The sequence below is a fragment of the Mustela lutreola genome, chromosome 18, assembly GCF_030435805.1.
Source record: "Mustela lutreola isolate mMusLut2 chromosome 18, mMusLut2.pri, whole genome shotgun sequence".
NCBI lineage: Eukaryota > Metazoa > Chordata > Mammalia > Carnivora > Mustelidae > Mustela > Mustela lutreola.
In genome coordinates this window covers 8,948,124-8,970,000 of record NC_081307.1, presented here as the reverse complement: position 1 = coordinate 8,970,000, position 21,877 = coordinate 8,948,124, and the positions used below count along the sequence as shown (strand labels likewise).

The window sequence follows — 21,877 nt, the reverse complement described above, 5'->3', positions numbered from 1 at the left end:
GCATAACACAGGGGAGTCTTTGTACAGCTATTGAACTTGGAGGAGTTAATCCGGACAGTGACTCTCCTGTAAAAGTAAATTAGCTTATTTTACAAGGAACCCTGGTCGGGGGAAGGGTTACATCCACCTCAAAGAGTCGAGTCCGCCCAAAGGACAGTGAAGCCACAGAAGCATGTCTGTGAAGAACCCCTCCACTTCCTAGGTGGCCGGGTTCCCACCGCCCAGGTCGGAACAAATTCCACGCCAGACTCAGCACAGGCCCAGCTTGGTAGTGTAGGTAGTGTTTATACTCGCATACGATACGGTGTAAGAGGCGGACTTCTATACTTCACCTTGCAGAGGGTTTGGACAGCTCAGCTGCTGTTTTTAACAGGAGGGAGATGAAGTGGGGGTGTGGAGAATGAGACTGGTTTTGTGTGTGTGTGCACACGTGTATGCAAGTGTTCGTGTGAGTGTGTGTGTACACATAGTTTAAGAGGAACAGAACTAAAGAACCAAGTAGCACCCTGGAAGGGAGGACTCAGAAGTGGCAAAGAGTTACTTCTGTCTTCTGAGTTTCCCAGCTCCCAAAGGCAGTGGGGAGACCGTGACTTCCTGAGAGGGGCGTTTGGGTGCAGTGTTGCCCCAGGATGGATAGTGACCAGGAAGGACACAGCCCACGGCTCGCTACAGCCTGCCCAGAGGAAGGCTCTCGGTCTCTGAAGACCACAAAAAGCAGTTTGGGAAGGTGATTCCCCTGCTGCTGCACAGACAGGAAACCCCCAGCCTCCCCCAGCCTTAGCAGCTCCTTTCTGACTCCCCTCCACTGGGAAGCCTGTGCCTCTGGGGCCCAGTGAGGCAGGAATCATGTGGAGGGGGGAGGAAGAGGAAGGAAGAAGACACAGGGAGCCCAGGGCCGCCTGCCTGCCGTATAGGCAGCCAGGGAGAGAATGACAGCAGAGACAGATGGGCCCCGGCAGCTAGGGCCTGCTCTTACACAAACTGCCTTCATCAGCAACTCGCTGCTACCATCAGTTAATCTTCTTGAGAAGGTACATTTGTACATTTCCTCTCCCAGTAACCTAATCTACCATCTCCTTTATGCATACACGCTCTGAGGTTTTTTAGGGGATGGCACTGGGGGTGGTGTACTCACCAGGAACCAATCTACCCAGCTATGAACTACAACTGAATTTAAAAACAGGAGGATTCATTGCATTAGAGCGAGCCAAAGAACATCAGCCAATCCTTCTTCCCCATCCCCCACCTGTTAAAAAAAAAAAAAAAGATAGGCCATGCAAAGTACTGAGTAGATTGAACATTACACATAGACAGCGATGTAGATGGATAGAGAGAGCCTACGATTAGAAATCGTATGTAATTAATTAAGACACGGTTTTTCTACAACTGCATTATTTTATAAGATAACTTACCAAATTCATCTCGTCGTAGCAGAAATGGAATCTGAGAGGTTGTGGGGTGAAAGACCTCTCTTTAGTTACACCCTACCCCCAACACCCAGCACGCGCGTGCGCGCACACACACACATACACACACACACTCCTTTTATTAAGTGGATTTGGAAGGAGTCCTATCCTCTTAACTCATGTTTAAAAAAATTAAAAAATAACTATTTGGTGATAATATTGTCTAATAACGAAAACCTCTTCCTGTTCCCAGCCGAAGAAGACAGATTTTTGAGCGTGACTGAGACAGGCATATTGGCAAAAACATGAACACAACGCACACGCATACAAACACAGACCTCAACACTCCCACTCGCCGCCCACCCACCCTCACGTGTCCCATGTGCCCAAACAGAAACAAAAAGAGACAAACATTCTGACATCACTGAGAAGCCGAGGATGTGTTTCCTACAGAGTTTACTGCTGTGTTCTGCATGTTTCCAACCTAAGAATTTTCTAGCCGCTCAAATAATGGAACGTTTCCTGGGGCAGATGAAGAATTTCTGTAGCTGTCTCCCAACATAGGCAAAATAAGGGCAGGTAGGGATGAAGGGCCGGTGACACCAGCTCACCCCGATTGTTGTGGTCCACCTTCCACTGCAAGATGCCTCGGTCCTGGGCCCCATCCTCTAGGAACCCCTTTTGTCTGCGAACCGCCAATGCTGCTGGAGAGTTAAGGAGCTGGGCATAATGTCCTCCCCTTCCCAAGGACCTTATGCAGACACTATCTGAATGCAAAGACATAGTCTTAAGAGCGGGATTGTAAGCCATGTCAAAGGTCTGTGGGGGGAGATTTGGGGAAGGGAGAGAATATGGTAGATTGTGTTTTTGGCCCCGATTCTGCATCCTTTTACTGTCTCAGCAGTCTTTGCCCAGTAACTTTGCAGGTCCTTTTTCCCAGCCTTTTGCCTTCGGGCTTGGCCATGTAATTCACTTGTCCCATTAAACCTCCAGGATTTCCACTTGTGCTTTCGTTGCCATGAGAGGAGCATGTCCAGGCCAGTCTGCGGGTCCTGTGAAGAAGAGTAGAGACACTTGGAGCAGAGCCAAGCAGGTCCACCAAAGCCCAGCTCAGATCCACCCAGCCCCAGTGAACTCCAGCTGACCTGCAGAGTCTTGAGAATAAATGATTGTTCCTTTGAGCCCCTGAGTTTTGGGTAGGTGTTACACAATGTTTTTGTGTCATTGACTAACTAATGCAAGAGCTTTCTGGTATCTCTGAAAACATACCCCAAAAGCGGAGTTCCCTTTCTTACAAATGGGATCAGCCTGAAAGATCCTACCTCCTGGGAGGAGTCCTACAGTGGTGAGAGACATGGGCAGCATACAGGCCCTGGGCATTCACACAAAGGGGGATCTGGGGTAGGGACCATCTGCCCCTGACCTACATGTAGCCAGGATCTAGGGCCTTCATATATTCTCACCCCCACTGATGTGCATGGCTCCTGAATACAGTGCAAGACCCAAGGGGAGGCGATGAAATAGGAGGTCATCTTTCCCACACCATGTCAGCTGCACCCTTGAGTTTATACCAAGAGCCTGAATCTTTCATCACTGGTCCTGTGGCACCAGACCTCCCCTCCCTGTCCCCCAGCACTGTCCAATTCGGGGCAAAGACAGCAGTGTGGCCCCAGAAGAAAGAAACTCTGAAGTTACAAAATCAAATTCTGACCAGGGGTAAATCCCCCAGCCAGTGCTCCCTTGGTTGGTGGGACAGTGGGGGTCGCAGAAGGAAATTCAAACTCGCATCCTTATGAAAGGCATAGATTAGGTTTCCTACAGAGGTAACAGAATGCCCAGGAGAGCAGGCCCCGGGGGCATCAATACCACCTGTGGCCGGTGAGTTACAGGTCTTCCCTTTGGGGACCAGTCATGCAGGTAAGTTTCCCGGGCTGACTGCCCAGCAGCAAAGCGCTGCTCTCCATGTCCCAGCAAACCAGCCCCATCCTCCAGCAGCAGGACTTAGAGGGGTGCATCTGGGCTCCAAGGCTTTTCCCTTAATACTTTGGGCCCAGGGCACACATATCAGCAGGACAGGTACAAGTCTTTACCAGGAGCACGACCAAGGAGGCTCAACTTCTCTGCTCTTTAAATTTAATAAGGAAAAAGGTGAGACCTGTAACTCACCGGCCACAGGTGGTATTGATGCCCCCGGGGCCTGCTCTCCTGGGCATTCTGTTACCTCTGTAGGAAACCTAATCTATGCCTTTCATAAGGATGCGAGTTTGAATTTCCTTCTGCGACCCCCACTGTCCCACCAACAAAGAGGGACGAGAGGGGCTGGCGGTTCGGGGGTCAATGCTGAGCCAGCAAACCCACTGCTATGGAAACCAGACTCCAGTTCACACTGAAATCTAGAGCACAAGCCAACCATCAGGCCAAGCCAGAGAATAGAAGAAGAAAGTGACACTGGAAGAGCATTTCAGAGGGACTGTTGTCCCACACGCACACCCAAATTCCAAGTTTTGCTTTTTCTTTGAGTCATGTCGAGATCTGGATCCTTTGCTATTGGGGCTCCTTGTTTGATGGGGCCCAAGGAGCTGCTGCTTCTCCCTGAGAGCTACTTAATGACATTCAGAAATGACATCTTTCCAGTCTTGATGCAGAAAGGTGGAAGAAAAACCTTGAAAATGAGAATGAGGTCCCTAATGAGAAAACAAAGTGTTTGATATAAAGGCAGCTATTGTAAGTCAATCTAAAGATTGTCCAAATAACACCTTATCTAGAGTTATGAACACACCAGACAGAATGTGTCCATAGAACAAGCACTTGTAGCATTCTCAATCATTGAAAATCAATCTTTGAGGGGTGCCTGGGTGGCTCAGTGGGTTGAAGCCTCTGCCTTCGGCTCGGTCATGATCCCAGGGTCCTGAGATCGAGCCCCGAATCAGGCTCTCTGCTCAGCAGGGAGCCTGCTTCCTCCTCTCTCTCTGCCTGCCTCTCTGCCTACTTGTGATCTCTGTCTGTCAAATAAATAAATAAAATCTTTAAAAAAAAAAAAGAAAGAAAAAGAAAATCAATCTTTGAAACTAATATTACGCTATATTTTCATGAACTAGAATTTAAATAAAAGCTTGAAACATTAAAAAAAGAAAAAAGAAAACGTGTCTTCAGTCTGTCTTCGTGGAAAGGGTCAAGTCATCTTCAACAGAGTATGACTTTCATCTTTGTGTGTGCTCCAGGTTGCAAGTGTTTTCAGAGCTCAACTGAATAAAGCATTATTAAAAAGAAATAGGTGAGTATTTAAATGGTTAATAAGAGATATATCTTGTGTTTGGATTTACACACTAGATTTCCTAACAAGTACATAATAAAATTTTATAAACCAAACCAAGCAAACTATCACCCACAGGTCAACTGAGCCCAATGTGAGTTGTGCAACCTATGAACTAAAAATAGTTTTTACATTTTTTATGGTTGGAAAAGTCAAGAGAAGAATATTTTGCGACATGAGAAAATGATGTGAAATTCACATCCCAGCATCGTCAATTAAGGGTTTATTGGAACACAGCCATGCTGATTCATGTAGGTACTGTCTGTGGCTGCTTTTGCATTCATACAAAACTGAATACTCGTGACAGAGACTGTATGTCCTGCAAAGCCCAAAATATTTGCTGCCTGGCCATTTACAGAAAATGTTTGCTGACCCTTCCTCTAAACGTACTGCCAGAGTTGCCTACTTCTTTCTCTAAGGTGAACAAGGCTAGTTCACTTTAGCTCTTGAATTCTTTTAAAACAAGGGACCCTTGGATACAGGCCTACTTGTTTTATTGTGCTTTACAGATATCAAATATTTCACAATGGGAGATTTGTGGCAGCCCTGCCACAAGCAAGTCTATGGGCACCATTTTTCCAACAGCATTTGCTCACTCTGCATCTTTGGTAATTCTCGCAATGTTGCGAACTTTTTCATTATTACTATATTTGTTATGGTGATTCGGGATCAGTGATTATGACTTGCTAAAAGTTCAGATGATGGCTAGTATTTTTGAGCAATATTTTTTTTAATTAAGGTACGCACGTTGTTTGTTTAGACAATGTACTGAGACATAATGACTTTGCTTATACGTAACGTTATTGCTACTATATTGTAGTATGACTGTAACTTTTATATACAGCAGGAAACCAAAAAATTCTTTTGACTTGCTTTATTGCGATATTTGCGGTATTGCGGTGGTCTGGAACCAAACACACAGCCCCTGTGAAGCATGCCTATGTATGACTCATTTCCCGTCCACAGTAACTGCATGGAGTTTGCCTTCACCCTGTTGGGAAAGAAGCCAGAGAGGGAAGGGGGTCTAGGATATAACATCTTAGCAGTAAAGATCAGCCTTGCATGCCAAGCCCGGAGTGGAGAGGGGCTTCCTGGGGGTTCCCAAGGGAACCAGTTGTTCAGTGAAATGCATTGTCAGTGCTCACCTCCTTGAGTGGCCAGAAAAGGAACAGGGTCTGCTGACATTCTTTCTTGGGAATTCAGCATGGTAGAGTGAAAAGGACATCAGCTTTGAGGCAGGAACATTCAAGCCAGGAACATTAAATGCGAACCTTCATCAGTTATTGGCTGTTGGACAATAAGTTGATTAATTTTTCTGAGCCTCAGTATCCCCATCTGTAACATGAAAGTCATACCTGTCTCATAGAGTTGTCATTGCTGATGATATCATAAGATGATGTACAGGAATGAAGCACCCAACTATGGAAATGTGTCATGGAGGTCTCACGCTCTTCAGTGGATATAGGAAGTTGGTTAAGAAGACAAAGATGTTCAGCCGCTTTTTAGTTGTGTGACCTTGGGCAAATCACCCCTCCTATCTGTGCCACAGACTTCTCCCTGGCAAAATAATGAAATGATTACAGATCCACTCTCTGGATTTGTTGTGAAAATACAGTAAAGCACTTAGAATACTGTTGGGCTCAGGTAGAGTGTTCAATAAATGTCAGTTGTAATTGTGACATTTCCCTGTGGGTACCTAGAGGATGTTTCCACAAAGTGATTTGCTCTGCTTTGTAGGAACGCACTGGCCATGAATGGGGACTTTCAGCCCCTCCCCACGTACATCAAAACAGACTCTTCCTTGTCCAAAGGCACACTGCCAAGCTTGACCACCAACCCTCAGAGTCTCCTTCAGGAGGTCAGATGACATTCACAAGACCTAGAGTTAGTGCTTATGCCGATAGGCAGGACCTAACCGAACTTTCCATTCTCTCCGCACATTGGACCCTGGGATCTGAAGAACAAAATCTAGACAACAGGGCAGTGAGAGATTTACTGGCTCTTCCACTCATGTCCTGCGTACCTGTGACCTTACCTATCAGCAAATCCCAGACTGCTATTGTGGCCACTAGGCGATTGAGAGCAGTTAGACTTTCCCATACACTAGTCACTCTCCTGAAATTTGCTTGCGCTGTGCCCTCCACCGGAAACATCATTCTTCGCACGTCTACACCTGAGACAAATACTACTCGTCATTCTATCCCCAGCTCAATAACACCCTTGGGAATCTTCCCCCTTCCCTCTCTCTGGGGTCCCCCGGTCTCGGGAAGAACTGTGGCTCATATTTTGATGATGGAGCGATTTTCATACGACATTTTGGTTACGGGAGTTTGTGTCTGCCTCCTCCCCTCTGTTCAAAGTATCTTGAGGGGAGGATCAATCTGTTCCTTCTAATCCTCCTCAGCACCTACCATAATGCTCGGCATACAGTGATGATGTAGCCCATGTTTGATGCCTGAGTGAATAAACGAAGGAACAAAGCATACATTAGCAAGCAACTGGGAAGAAGAGGGAGATAACTGTTTAAAATTCAGTGTGGCTCAGCATCTCCTGGGTGCCACAACAGGGACCGGTGTGGTTATAAGATGTTTCCGTGAAACCTCACTCCTTCCAAATGGGGGTGTCAGCTGTTTGGGCTTCTCCTCAGGCCCTTGCCCTTAGCGACCCAAGGCACCGGGTGCTAATGCACTTCCAGCTTAGACCTGGAGCGTTCCCGCATAATCTGTTAATGTAAATGATCTGTCATCTTGACCAGCAAGGTTAAAGCAAGGTACCTCTTAAAAGAAGAATATGAAGAGACCCGGAGCGCCATGGAGAGTTCAAGTACAACTGTTTTATAGGAAAGGTCAAGTTCACCTTGTGTGGGGCACTTGGGCTAACAGTTACCGATTAAAGGAGACAATACCATAAATTTTGCAGGCTTCTTAACTCCTGGATTACTCCCCCTCTCTCCAACCCACTTGATTGGAAAGACTCTTTCCTAGGCTTCTGAGAACACAGACTCCCTCGCAATGTTTTCTTTCGCCACAGAACCCACACGGAGCTCAGTGGGGTTTTTTTGTTTTTGCCCACTGCTTTCTTAGTAAGGTTTGCTTCCAGAAAACAGCCAATTTTATTTGTATATATAAACATAAGCATATATATATTTCAAAGGTAACTTAAAAAAAAAAAAAGTGATAGGGCTGCAGTCTGCAGCTGGACCAGAAGGGGGAGGCTGAAGGAAGTAGATTCCTGCAAGTCTGGGGGAAAAAAGTACTTTATGAGGTGGTGGGGGAAGGGGTTGGGAAGGGGAGTAGTTAGAAACGTGAAGAGGAAGAGAAGGAAGAGTAGCGAAATCAAAATGATAATAATAAAATAATAATTGCGGCCATCATTTTAGTGTGCTCGATGCATTACATATGTGGGCGCGTTTAATCCTCCCGACAACCCCAGGCGGTAGGTATTAATATCCCCATTTTTCAGATGAGGAAATCAAAATGCCAAAAAAGAAACCCTTCAAAGTTTCAATTTGTACACTAATTTTAAGGCAGCTGGATTGCCGGGCTATAACCAAGTCATTTCGTAAGTAAATACTGGCGGCTTGATTTTTTTTTTCTTTTTTTTAATTTTTAATGTTCACTCTTCCAGGCCCCAGGTCAGAAACTGAATATGTGGGAAGTCTTTTAAAATACCAATGAGAGCGTTTGAAATAGCACAGCTGAAAACCACTACTTTTCACACTGGGCTTCATTCAGAGTTCAAGGTTGTACATTTTTCTCCCACACAAATTCAACAGAACAAGAAACCACAAGAATTGAGCGTTTTCCAAGTCTAAATGGGGGAATGCGAATGTCAGGAAAAAGCACGAGGGGAAATTTATTTGAAAGCACTTCTCTGAAAAACTTGGCCCCTCAGTTTCCTGGCTTCAAGGCCCTGACTCCGTCTAGATAGTTAACAGATATCAAATCACCAGTAGCGTTCAATAAGTACTCAATAGTACGAATATTGTGGTCAGTTTCCTGATGGGCCTAATACTTGTTAGGGTTTTCCAGATGAATCACTTCTGTTTTACCCAGAGTCCCTACCATGACCAGTGCCATACCTGCCCTCTGCGTGAACTCCACCGAGATTGCCCATCAGGTTAAATTTTCTCAAAATGTACTAAACTGCAGTCATTTTTCTGCCCAGTGCGTCTCTGCGACCAGACCGCGTATGCCCAAAAGTGTGTCCTACAGAGATTTCCACAGAGTAAGAATTTAGTGAGTGTTGCTGAAGGAATAAATAAGTGAACTTCAGCAGACCGTATATCTGTACATTGAGGTTTCCTTTTAGCACGAGGGCTTGGGGTTTGGGAACCGGAAAGGGGGCGGGCAGAAGGGAATAGGGTTTGGTTCTGTTTGTGGTTTTTTTTTTTTAATCTTCTTATTCCCCCGTTATATTTCAATTGAATTTGTCAAGAGACTTGGGGTTTTATTTTCCCAACATGAATCACTGATGATCTAACAAATTAATTACCCATCCATCCTGCCCTACTGAGTGAGGTCATGGGAGAATGGATGGGTTCAGCGGACCTCTTCTGGACAGTAGTGTCACAGGCCCCATTTAAGAACTTGAGTTCAATGCCAAAATTGCCAGTTTAGGTTAGAATCAGACTTAAATGTATCTTATTATACACAGAGGCACACAAATGCAATATGTCATCTTTAATGGTTCAGAACAAAGCCTAAAAAAATAGTGTCCTAGCACAGATGAATTTTATAACCTTTGATATATGGCTTTCATTATTAACAATAATTTCTGTAACTGCATCCAAATTCCGGAAGACACCCAATGAATATTAATTTTATTTTTGATTTATTTTCTGCGCCCGGTGGCTCCCTCTAGGGCAGACCTGCATTCCCAGCGTCCTTTTTGCCCTGAGATCCTCTCCATCCTCCAGAGTGAGATTCTCATGGTCCTGGGAACAGCCTGGTTCCAGAAATACTACACTTCGAGTTTTGCTTTGCTGTTGGAAACTGAGGGGTTTTTTTTTCCCCCTCATTGCATTTTCTTACCTCTTTCTATTTTACAAAGATTTCCCCCTCATCTACCCTTTGTCATTATATTAAAGTCTAATTGCAAGACAACTCTCCTCACCTAAGTCATCAACAAAGCCCAATTATTTCTAATGCATGCAGAAGGGGGAAAAAGTGCCAAACAATAAAAAGGCATGCAGTAACCTAAGCCTTTTTCACAGTCAGGCTTCAAGTTCACATGTGAATTTATGCCAGTTTTGACATTAGCCGAAAAAATTAACAGTTCTCAAAAATGAAACTCTCACAAAAGGGGTTTTGTGTTTCAAGCAGAATAAATTATAGTGTGATGTTATTAAAACACTTAGTTGTTAAGTTGCCAAGAAAATCCAGTATATTCACACAGACTCGAGGACCTGTCTCCATGCAAAGTAATTAAATTAGATTTATGGGCTGCATTACATCAGTGTTTGATAGTTCATTTTTCCTTTCTTCATATTTTGCCCTGCTTTATTAGAGCATGTGACAGATGGTAAAAATAGTGTGAAGTTTCTTGGCCCTGTGCTAAATCCCCTTTCGGTAGTATATCTCTCTTCTGTCAGTTCTCCCCAGCGATGATAAATTAACCTCTCTCTTTGTATCCCAAGTGTGGCAGTAAAGCTCTCTTTGACACAGCACTATCACTTTATCTTAATCTGTGCTGTTTCGAGGAGAGAGGGAGATGATGCAATCGCCACCACGAGTTTAAAGAGAAGATTTATTGTGTCAGAAAAAGGGAGGATGATTAATATAATATGCATCATTATATTTTTCATTTTGTCTCATTTGTCGCCTTCTCCTCAGCCGAGGCAAGGAGTTCGCCAGGGTGGGCCGCGCTCTGGACACCCTTTCCCCTCAGGCTGGTCTGCTGGGCCGTGCCTGGGGACTGGCAGGTGGAGCGGGCTGCTCCTGGCTACCCAGCCTCCACCGGGCCCCCGTGAAAGGAACGAGGTTTTTCTCTCTGGGACCTTAGCCAGTTTCCTGCCTCTCTCCGTTGGAAGGGAATAGAACGCGAAGGTCATGGGGCATTATTTGAGGCGGGTCAAATCATCAGAGTGTATCCTGAGACTAAACAGGAGGGACGGGGGGGGGGGGGGGGGGCTGTCACCCAGCCCCTAGAAGACATCGCTGGCGGGACAGGAAGAAGCAGAGCCATATGGAATGTTTCTTAGGAAGGGACACAATATTATTTTCCCTTACTTACACCAAAGCTATTGTCTCCTTAAACTACTCCTTGGCTACGAATTGCTTTTATCTGGAAACAGGCTTTGTGCATTCAGTTCCATAAGCATTTATCGGCAAGGCTACAGGACAAGCACAGTGTCAGACTCCAGATGCATGCAGAGGTGAACTGAGAGCCTCTCCTGCCCTCAGGAAGCTCACATTCTAGCCAATGGGCAGCCGGCAACCAAAAGCAGGGAGCATCACCCTGTCCCAGTTCCCTCCACAAGGGAGGGTGCGGGGCAGAGACCTTGGATCCCACCGAGGGAACGTCCCAAAATCAAGGGAAGCAGATTCACTGTAGATAAGATGAGCATAATTCTAGTATAATAGGAAAGTATCATCTGGAGCTGAAAGGAATCCCTGTACCTCTCCCCAGAAGTGAATAATCCTTTTTATGAAGTGAGCGATCACAACTCCCATTTCTCTGCTTTAAAAAAATCTGGATTTTTCAGTATTTGCTGGAAGCAAGGTAACCCCCAAGACTCCCAGCCAACTGAAATATTTTCACCTGGTTTTCCTCAAAGACTCTAAAAGAACCACATGGCTAGAGGCCTGTCTTTGCTAATCTTACCCAGCGAATCAGTGCTTTTCCGTTCGCCTCTAGGACTGCCCTCCCCGCCTCTCACCCCTGGAGGGGCAGGGCAGCCATGTTTTCATGGGCACTAGGTGACTCGCCCTACCCCCCAGCATAACTGATGGGACCAGGCCCAGACCAGTTGGGTTCTCTCTCTTCCAGGGGTCTGGAATTGGGGTAGAATAACAGCCAGAGGGCTGAAAGGGGAAGGAGAGTCCCCTTGATGGAGGCAGCTATCATCTGCCCTAAGAACCGAAAACCCAGATGCCGGAGCAGACACATTTGCAGACGGGCACTCAGGAAGAGCCTCTGGGATCCTGATAGGATTTTCCACGCACCCCTTGGGTCCTTGAGTCCCAGGAGACTCCCTTGTATCCTTAAAATAAATACTCCTTTTCTTTTCTTTTCTTTTTTATTTACAAGGTGGTAGAGCACCATGTGGGGAGTTTGAACAAAAGAACGACAGACTCAAAGTTCTCTGTTGAACTGAGTATAAACAAGTGGGGACTTGTGCAATTAAATCATTCTAATTTCAGAATGAACTCCCCAACAACTTAACAATGAAATGGGATGCCTTACAAAGCCGTGAGCTTTCTATTATTCAAACAACAGCTGAATTTCAATTTCATGAAAAGGAAGACTTGCCTTCACTACAGGATAAGACGCTGGGACCATTTTTCTAATATATTAAAAGAGGGAAAGTACCAAAGTTAGTCAACAGAAGGACAAAGAAAATACAAAGAAAAGAAACATGTTATCCAAATGAGTCTCTTTCTTTCTTTTTTTTAAAACACATATTTAAATATTTTGTTTTCTCTTAGAACACATAAATGGTCATTAATTCACCACTCAATTAGTATGGGACGGAATACTATTAAGAGTAAGGCTCCACTGACTGAAGCTCAGCATGGACCTCTTTCTTAAGGAGAAAAAAATGTAAGCAGACACATGGAAAAGTAAGTTGGGAATTGGGAGGAGAAGTCCACAAGAGTAAAAAGTCATAAGATTTTAATATTTCCAAGTTCAAAGTGTGGTAAGCTGGACTCTATCTCATGTCCCAGGAGGCTCCCTTGTACCCTTTAAAAATAATAATAAATTACTTTTTTCCCTTAAATTAGACCAGATTGTTTTCTATTCCTTGTACCTAAGGGTCCTGAAACACCTGTATTTCCCACAAGTCCCTCCCCTGGTGCTTCTGGTCCAGTCAGGCTGTCTTTTGCATTCTCCAACAGGTTCAGATTGATTCTTTGACCACAAACGCCCTCCCTTGCCCCCTGACCTAGACTACTCGTGACTCAGACATGTCCTCCATCATGAAAATGACTCCGACCTCAATGATGATCTGTACCTTGAGTTTCTCCTTAGAGTCTATGCCACAAAATTTTAGCAATTCATTTGATTGTGTAATGTATGCTATGCTGCTGTGTGGATTTTGTCTCCCCACAAGAGACCGTGAGCTCCTTGAAGGCAGCAGCATGTCTTTCAGAGTCTTAATGGTATCTCTTGCAATGCAGGTTCCCCAGCCCAACTCGTGACTTTTGGCATCTCTCTTTCTCTGTCTGTCTCTCTCTCTCCAGGGAAGAGGGGGCCAGAGAATGGGACGGCCTTGGTTCAGAAGAACCTGCAGTGTCTCTCTCTTGTCCTCCCCGGCTCCAAGGAGTCTCTTCTCCACCATCTTGAACCAGGCTGGCCCCCTCAGGTTCAGCAGCATCGGAGAGTCAAAAACATTGCGGTGGGATATGGAAAAGGTGATGCCATTTCCAAGAGAACCAACATCGCTGCCAGAAAATGTAGGGTCACCTAGCAGAGATACGGGGTGATGTGCATAAACCCAAACTTCAGATGAACTAAGCATCATTTCAACTTAATTTTGGAAATCTAAATATATGGAATGCATTAGCTGATTTTATTTTTGGCAGCAGACTTAACCATTCTAATCATGTTTTGCTCCAGCGAATTTTAAAATTAGTTTGCATTTCCTAAGCACACATCAGCTGGGTGAGGGCTGAGGGAGAGGGGAGGAGGGAGAGGGAAGAGGAGAAAGCCAGGCTGGGATTAAAACTTTCCTGGCAGATGCTTCATTAAGTGGATAATCCACATGCAGATACACGGAGCTGACTAGATTTGCGTCCTTGGCCGAGGAGGATCTGGTTTCGGCAGTGCGAACAGGCACCTGCCCACCTGCCTAAGATAATTAAAAACAATGTGCCAAGGGATGGAAGGAAGGGGGGAGGGGTGACTTACTGCCCACATACCTTCTGGGAAAAGGGGAAATTTGCAAAAACACAATTTCCTTAAAGATTTTATTTATTTGAGGGGGGGGGGGAGGCATGGCAGGGGAGGGAGGGCAGAGGGAGAGGAGAAGCAGACTGCCTGCTGAGCAGGGAGCCCTATCTACCAACCCAGGAACTTGATCCCAGTTCGCTGGGGATCATTACCTGAGCCAAAGACAGAGGCTTAACCAACTGAGCCACCGGGGCACCCCTAAAAACTAAATTTCTGGGTGATGATTAATTTTCTCTACTTATTTGTAGGGTTGAGTGATCCATTATTGTCTGCTAACATGGTAGTGATTTTAAATGACAGAAAAATCCATGTTTCTTTTGAAGGTTCACTAGGCCTTACAAGCATGGTTTCTTTAGTTTCAGTTAGATCTGGGAGGTGGGGGTGGACCCAGATCCTTATTTCTGAGGTGGCTGACATGTGTCAGAAGTCTTTTTCCAAAGTCTGCCCTCACCCTCCAACTTATTATGATAACAGCCACTGCCACAGGTGGGACCACTGCAGTTGCTAGGAAACGTACATATTATATTTGATATCTTCACCACAGTCCCACAGCTTTGATTGAACAGCCATTTACAGATGAGGAAGCTGAGTCATGGAGGGGTTATGTCAACTTGGGTATAGTCACACGGCCAGAAAGTAGTTGAGCCTGTCCCCTACAAACAGTTCGAGAAAGACAGACCATGCTTGGAGCTGGAGAATTGAACAGAGGTCATTCTCCAGTCCTCTTATAGACAGAGTAGAGATCGAGGAGCTCCAAAGTTGGCACATTAACCAGTGCTCCTGGGACTTCTGTGCTCCCTGTCACCTAAGAGGCTGTCCTTGATGGCCAACTGTCCCTTGATGAGCTGCTCTGGCCTTGGGACTGAAACCCCCTGGCATTGCTCAGTAGCTAGTTTAGAGGGGAAAAAGAAAACTTGCAAGCTAATACCTCTGGCCTTCATCTTCATTAGATTGTGCCTCTACAGACCAGCTGCGGCCTGTGGTCCCCATTGGCTAAACGTAGGAAGACATTTTTGGAGGGTTGAGAAAAGGTCATCGAAGAGGAGTCTAGTTATAGTAAGGACAGAAAATACTAATGATTAAATTTATCTTAAATTTATATGATCAAACCAATATTAACCTAAGGACTGTTTGAAATTGAAAAGCTTAGTAGTGTATCAGTCAGAGTTCTCCAGAGAAACAGAATCAACATGAGATGAGTGTGTGTGTGTGTGTGTGTGTGTGTGTGTGTATACTTATAAATATATACTTATATGAAACAAAGAGGTATATTTGAAGGAATTGGCTCACATAATCATGGAGACTGGAAAGTCTGAAATCTGCAAGGCAGGCCAGAAGACTGGAAACTCAGACATGAGTTAACTGCTGCTGTCTTGAGGCAAAAATTCTCAGGGAATGCTCAGCTTTTGATCTTAAGGCCTTCAACTGATTGGGTGTGGCCCACCCATCTTATCAACCATGTGCTCCTTTATAAAAATCAACTGTAGAAGTGAACCACATCTTAAAAATACCTCCAAAGCAATGCCTAGAACAGTGCTGGACTAAATTACTGGGTACTCTAGTCAAGGGAACACAGACAATTAACCCTCACAGTAAGATTACTCTAACACAACTCTTCTCAATTTTGTGTCTTCTCCCAATAACTGTATTTATTTTTTACACAGTTGTAAAAAAAACTATAAGAATGTACTACTTTTATTACACATATAAGACATGTTCATTATAGAAAATTTGTATACATAAAAATTTGCCATTCTAATTTCTTATGTAATTTGTAAACTCTTTTTCATATTTATAAGGTTGTCTCCTCCATGGGATTATGGATGCCATAAGAGCAGGGGACTATGTCCTATTGTCTTTTTATGCCTATCATTAATTATGGGGCCTGGCACATACTAAGTGTTCCATATATATTGGTTAGAAGAATGGACTTCATTGCATAAAGCCCATCCTTAATAGTAATAGCTACATAATAATCAAAATAATATACTAAAATTCTCTTAACTCATCACCTGTTCTTAAACATTTAGATTGCGAGTGTTTCTCTTTTCCTATGATGTTTTCCTGCTAAGAACTTCTTTGTACACATAAGTTTTTCTTTCATTTGAATAGTCTGAGAAAGCTTGTTTATACATGTTCCCCTTTAGAGCACCGCAGCAATAAACAATCACACTGATTAGTCAAACTACTGATAATTTAGAGGAAAGTATGGGTCAAGGTGATTATTTGCAAGATTCATTGAGACTAGAACAATAACCACATAATAGAAACTAGGTATTGTGAAGCTCACTACAAAACTGTCCCAGACAACATCGAGTTCTGTTAAGTGTGGCGGGTTTTGGCCTGTTATCTGTCCCACAACTGTCCTCTGCGACGATGGGGCTGGAAGTCTGCAAACTACTTCTCCCAGCTTCCTCTGGCAGCTGGCTTCCTGGTAGATTTTGTCAAACTGGCAGGAAAATCAAGATCTGAGAGGAGGTGAAACGTCTTTGCTCCTCTGTCTCTTTCTCCCTCGGTCGCTTCTGTCTCAATCTCTCCACTTATTCCCTGCCATCCTCTGATAGTGTTTCTTACATTATTCCAGCTTCTGAGGCTGCGATCCGCCCAATGACTCACCTTAGGGTCTGGAAACCCCATCATCACCCTGTTGTCCTCCAGTCTTAGACGATCTCTGAATTACTTTAATCTCTCTCTTTTACTCTGTGACTTTCCAAGACCTTCGGCTTCTGTTTTCCTCAGCAGACTGTGATTAATACAACAAAGACAATTCTTTATGAGGAACTACTGGTTTTACCTGCTTTGGCCTCCAAAATCTTGACTTTAGGAGTCAATCCAGGTACACGCTTCCAAAATGTCTCTATGTAACTATATTAATCATGTTTTTCATTGCCTGTATTTTATGATATTTTCTTTTTTAAAAAGTTTTACTTATTTATTTATTTATTTATTTTTGAGAGAAAGAGAAAGGGTGCACAGACGTACATGGGAAGAGGGGAGTACAAGGCAGAGAGAGAGAGACAAGCAGACTCTTCTCTGAGTGCAGAGCCCAGCTCGAGGCTCAATCCCAGGACTCTGAGATCATGACCTGAGCTGAAATCAAGGGTCAGATGCTTAACCAATGGAGCCACCTAGGCGCCCCTGTTTTATCATGCTTTCTTGTCTTAAAAAGTTTGCTGGCCAGAGAGAGCCTGCCCCCTCCCCAGGACTAGCCCTTAGAGCTGACCAAGGGCTCACCCGGACCACATCTGTCACAACAAACCAGCTACCCCTTCTCTAAGTCCCTCACACAAGCCAATCGTCCTCTGCTCTAACGCACGCCAGTGCCAGGTACCAGGCAACTAGACACCATCCCTGGCCGAAGCCCACTAGAAATTCAGGCCACCCCAGCCTGCACTGTATGCTCTGCCCTGCCTTGCTTTTCCTACAGAAACCCCACCCAGCACAGGCTCTGGTTCAGGCTTTCCTTCTGCCTCGTGCTTCCACCTCTGCTTCTCCCTCTCCCTCTGCCCTCCTCCACTCATGCGCACCCACTCTCTCCCTCAAATAAATAAAATCTTTTTAAAAAAAAAGTTTTCAAATCAAATCAATTTGGGGAATGCTGAGTTCAGTACATTTCAATAAACCACTAGTGTGCCTTTTGAATCTCTATGAGTGTTTCCTAATTTTTTTAACCGAGTGGTCTTTATTCACACATTGTCTAGTTGTGTGTGTATATAATATACCTTAAAACAGCTTAAGTTATATATGTACGTCTACAGTGTCATAAATACACAGATACATCCATATGACACTTCTCCGCGTGCATACATAGACTTAGAAATCTTGCTGGCTGGGGGGAGACGGCCCCTCCCAGAGCTAGCCTTTTCTTAGAAATAGCACCGGACTCACCCAGAGCACATCTCCTGTACACAAACCTAGCGATCCTGAGCCAGCAACCAATATTCTATCACTGTCATTCCCACGACTTCCTGCTGTCCAAGTCTCCTTCTGGTTTGCTGCACATATAGATATAAAGAAATCCTTATCTACAGCAATTCTTTAAAAAGTTGTTTTCGTGTCTTCACGAAGATGGGAAAAGGTTGTGGTAAAGACTGAACTCGCGCTTTGTGGGGAAAACTGAACACAACACCGAGTAGCAAACACACCGACACATGACACGTAACTGACTATCAAGATTACAGATTAGCAGATCTCCATTCCCCTGGTTTCTGCTCCTGCCCCTTGCTTCAGGCAAAACCGCCAAGCCTCTTCTTTGAAAGCCCTTATTATAAATCTCAGACCTGACTTAACTCCCTGCGAGCAGGGCGGGCTTTAAGTATGAAACCGTTTCCATGCCCTTTAGTTTCCTTTCTCTTCTCAGGAGATTAAAAAGGGCTTCCTTATAAATACACAAGCAGCCCCATCCACGGACGGAAGTTCACAGAATCCTGAAGAACAGAAGAGCACGAGCTCAGCCCGGCCCCACAGAGAACTAAAAAGTCATTGTACATTAAGTGTGCCCGACCTCCCCGACCACCACCCACCCCGCCGCACCCCTGCTCATACCGGGTCTGCATCTTTAGGAAGAGGTTGCTTTACTGTCCTCCCTCCAGCGCCGGACTTCCCCGTGCCCATGACTTTCGGTGACCATCCAGTCTCTGTCTGGCCTGACTCCATCTGCCATCGCTGGCTGCCCGGTGTGGGGACGTTTCTGTTGCTGGATTCCCGTGGGTGGTTTCACTTCCCACTGTGCTCTGTGTCTGTGAAACACAGACAATGAGCTGGATGGACAAGGATTAAGCTCTCCTCTTCAAACCCCAAAGCAGCCTTTTCTCTCTGAGCAACAGTATTCTCCATGCCAGGTGACGGAAGGAAGGTTTTGAAGCCCTTTCGGATAGATATTTTTTCTCCTGCCTTCCTAACTGAAGTTTGCTTTAAGCCCAAACCTAAAATGGCTGCCCATTGGCGTGACCTGCTCACCACCCCTCGGGGACCAACCTCACTTCTCCACAGCTTGTGCTCTCCCTTGGCCCTGCTCACCCAGCCTGCCTGCCTTCTGGTCTACTCACACAACTACGTAGGATGCTCCCTCTGTGGGCAGCACTCATCCTCTCTTTTTGGCTGGTTAGCCCAACTCACACTTGAGTTGGTTATTTTATAAATGACTTTTTCCCTCCCATCTGCTTTTGTTCACCACTAGCACCTGCTGGTCTCTTAATGACTGCCTGGCTGTATCCATTCTGTCTCTAGCAATCCTACTGCTCATTTCTAAGTGCCTGGATTGGTCTTTTGTAAAAACAACTTGTCCTTGTTTCTAAATTTCCTGTTCTTGTTTCATGGATATAATGGCCTCTTGTATCTCCTGAAGGATATTAAATATAATTGCTTTAAAAGCCTGTGCTTGGCTGGCTGGCCCAGTCAGTTAAGTGTCCAGACTCTTGATTTCAGTTCAGGTCATGATCTTCTCTCAAGACCATGCGCTCTGTGCTCCACAGAGAGTCTGCTTAAGATTCTCTCTCTCCCTCTGCCCCTCCCCAACTTGAGCTCTCTCACCTGCTGTAAAAAAATTAAAAATAAATGAAATAAACAAAAGCTGGTGCTGCTCGCTCTATTGTTTGTTTCCTTTTGTGTAAGAAACTTGTTTATCATCTCTTGCTTTCCTCGAATGTTTCAAAATTTCTCACTGTGTGTCGGCCTTCTATGGCAGAAGTTGCCCACAAGTAGCCAGCATAGCAGCTCCCCTCTGCCGTCCTAAGGAAAAGTCACTCTTTATTCACCTCCTGCTTGGAATTCTACAACACTTCCTTCTTACCTATTTTACCTCAGTTTCTCTTCAGATGTACTCAAGGTGGTAGAAAGAAAATGTATTGTTATCCACATTTTACAACTCGATAAACTAAAATTCTGGTAAACTCTTTTTTCCAAAATCAAGGACTTACTAAACTATCAGATCCAAACTCAAACCAGACAACCCAGTTTCGTATTCCACGCTCCTCACACCACACTGTGGCTTCCTTTCATGTGCATCTACTCAACAGTCAGCCTGTTGGTCAGGTTTCCAGTTACAAGAGACAGAAACCTGGTCCAAGCTAACAGACCAAAGAGACAATTTCTACAACTGGAAAAAGGTAGCACATGACCACACAACAGCGAGAGCGGGAGACCACAGTGCTCTCAGAATTCTCTTTCTCTACCTCAGGCCTCTGATCCTCTGTGTGTTGACTTCACTCTTGCCTTCCACAGGTTCTTTTCTCCACGTGGGGAAGTATCTGCAGGGCCTCCAGGGTCCCAGATCCACATCCAAGCAGCCCTGCCCTCCCACTCCCAAAGGAAAGAGAGAATTTCTCTCTCCCATCTTCAGTTTTTAAAATCCTCGAGGAGGACTGTGGTTGGTCCAGTGCTTGTCACATGCTCACTGCCTGGACCTATCATGGTAGTCATGGAAATAAGATATTTTCATTGGCCTGATCTAGGTTGTAGACCCATCTCTGTGGTTGGAGGGCTGGGTCTAATTGTCAGCCAACCTCTAAAATCACAGAAGCCGCTCCTCCAAAGGGAAGTGATATTTCCCCCTTGGTATGTGGATCGCCTATAGGGTTTGTGTTGGATGACTGCCCAGTAAGTTTTGCACACATAGTAACGATGATTAGCAAATGGGTACAAAGACTTAGCCATATATTATGAAAACCAATCAGGCCTCGGCCTGTGTAGTGGACAGAAGCTGGACTTGGGTTTCAGACTCTGGGTTCAAATCCCAGTGCTGTTGTTCAAGAACTGTGTGACCTTAGACAATATGCTTAACAAGGATACTTGAGTATCTGTTATTCTCTTGAGCAATATATTTAACTTGGCAGATAATAAGCCCTCAACAGTTTCAAATATACCTCTCCTAACATCTGTACTTTCTATTTCCTTTCTCACTGTCCAGAAAGTGGTGATTCCAGCCAGGATTTTGCAGCATTCCCAGGAATATCTTTGGTTGATTCAAAATTGGCCATCAAAGTCTCAAAAACATTCTAATAAAAGGTGTTTTCATTCCTCTCACTTAGAAAAATGAGGTACTTGTTTCTGCTTTTTAGAAGAAGGCAGATATGAAACCAGATAATCAGAATTAAATAAACAGGAGGGGCTGTGGTCGGACTGAACTGTATTGGACCTAGGGCTTTTAAAGAAGTAAGATTAAATAAATATGACCATATGGGTCATATAATCCAATATGACTGGTACCCTTAAATGAAGAGGAAGAGGCACTGGGGGGCTGTGCACAGAGGGGAAACCATGCAGAATGGAGAAGAAGACAGCCATCCACAAGCCAAGGAGAGAGGCCTTAGAGGAAACCAATTCTGCCAACACCTCAATCTTAGACCTCTAGCTCCGAGAACTGTGAGAAAATAAATTTTTGTTGTTTAAGCCCCCATCTGTGGGATTCAGACTGAACAAAGTAATATAGGGATGTCCCAACTTTTTAAAAATGTGGGAGGCACTGTCTTTGGTCAAGAAAGTCCATTTCTATGCAAACTCTATCACATTGAGATCAGCTCCTATTCATCTTTCCCCCAAATTTATTTCAAACCTGTTAGTTATAGAAAAAAATTACAAGAGCAAACTATGCCAACTGTACCTGGCTACTTCCATTAACCAGCAGAGATCGCTTCTAAACGTTTCCTTCTATCTTCTTATCCTAGCCTCATCTTCCCACACCTGCTGAAGCCATCTCTTCCCATGCCATTCCCTACAATGCCATGGCCGAGGCATTGCCCTTCATGGACCAGACATGAGTCTCTTCATTAAACCACCAGAGGTCTTGCTGTGCTGGTGGGAGCCCTGCTGTTTAGAGAAATGTGAATCATAATTACACGTAAAGAGAATTCTCTCTCCTGTTTGCTGATCCCATTCTCCAAAAGCCTAGTCATTTGAAAAAAACTTAATTGTTTGGGTTTTATGATAGGTTAGATGAACAGAATTAACAGCTCTAGCCAGGCACTTAAATGAAGATACACAGGCTACCCACAACGCATCCCAAGGTGAGGAGCTGTCCAGCCTGGAGTGGGGGCAGAGCAGATTT

At 44.7% G+C, this 21,877-nt stretch overlaps 1 long non-coding RNA gene across 1 annotated transcript in view; it reads right to left on the bottom strand.

Moving 5' to 3' along the window:
* Nucleotides 1-1,806: 1,806 nt before the first annotated feature.
* The window catches only part of LOC131820485 (uncharacterized), a 114,425-nt gene continuing 94,354 nt past the window's right edge, over nucleotides 1,807-21,877 (bottom strand). Inside the window, exons 2-4 of the long non-coding RNA XR_009349660.1 lie at nucleotides 18,379-18,572; nucleotides 6,075-6,276; nucleotides 1,807-2,458 (exon numbers count right to left, since the gene is read on the bottom strand). This is a non-coding gene — a long non-coding RNA (uncharacterized LOC131820485). The remainder of the gene's footprint in view (nucleotides 2,459-6,074; nucleotides 6,277-18,378; nucleotides 18,573-21,877) is intronic.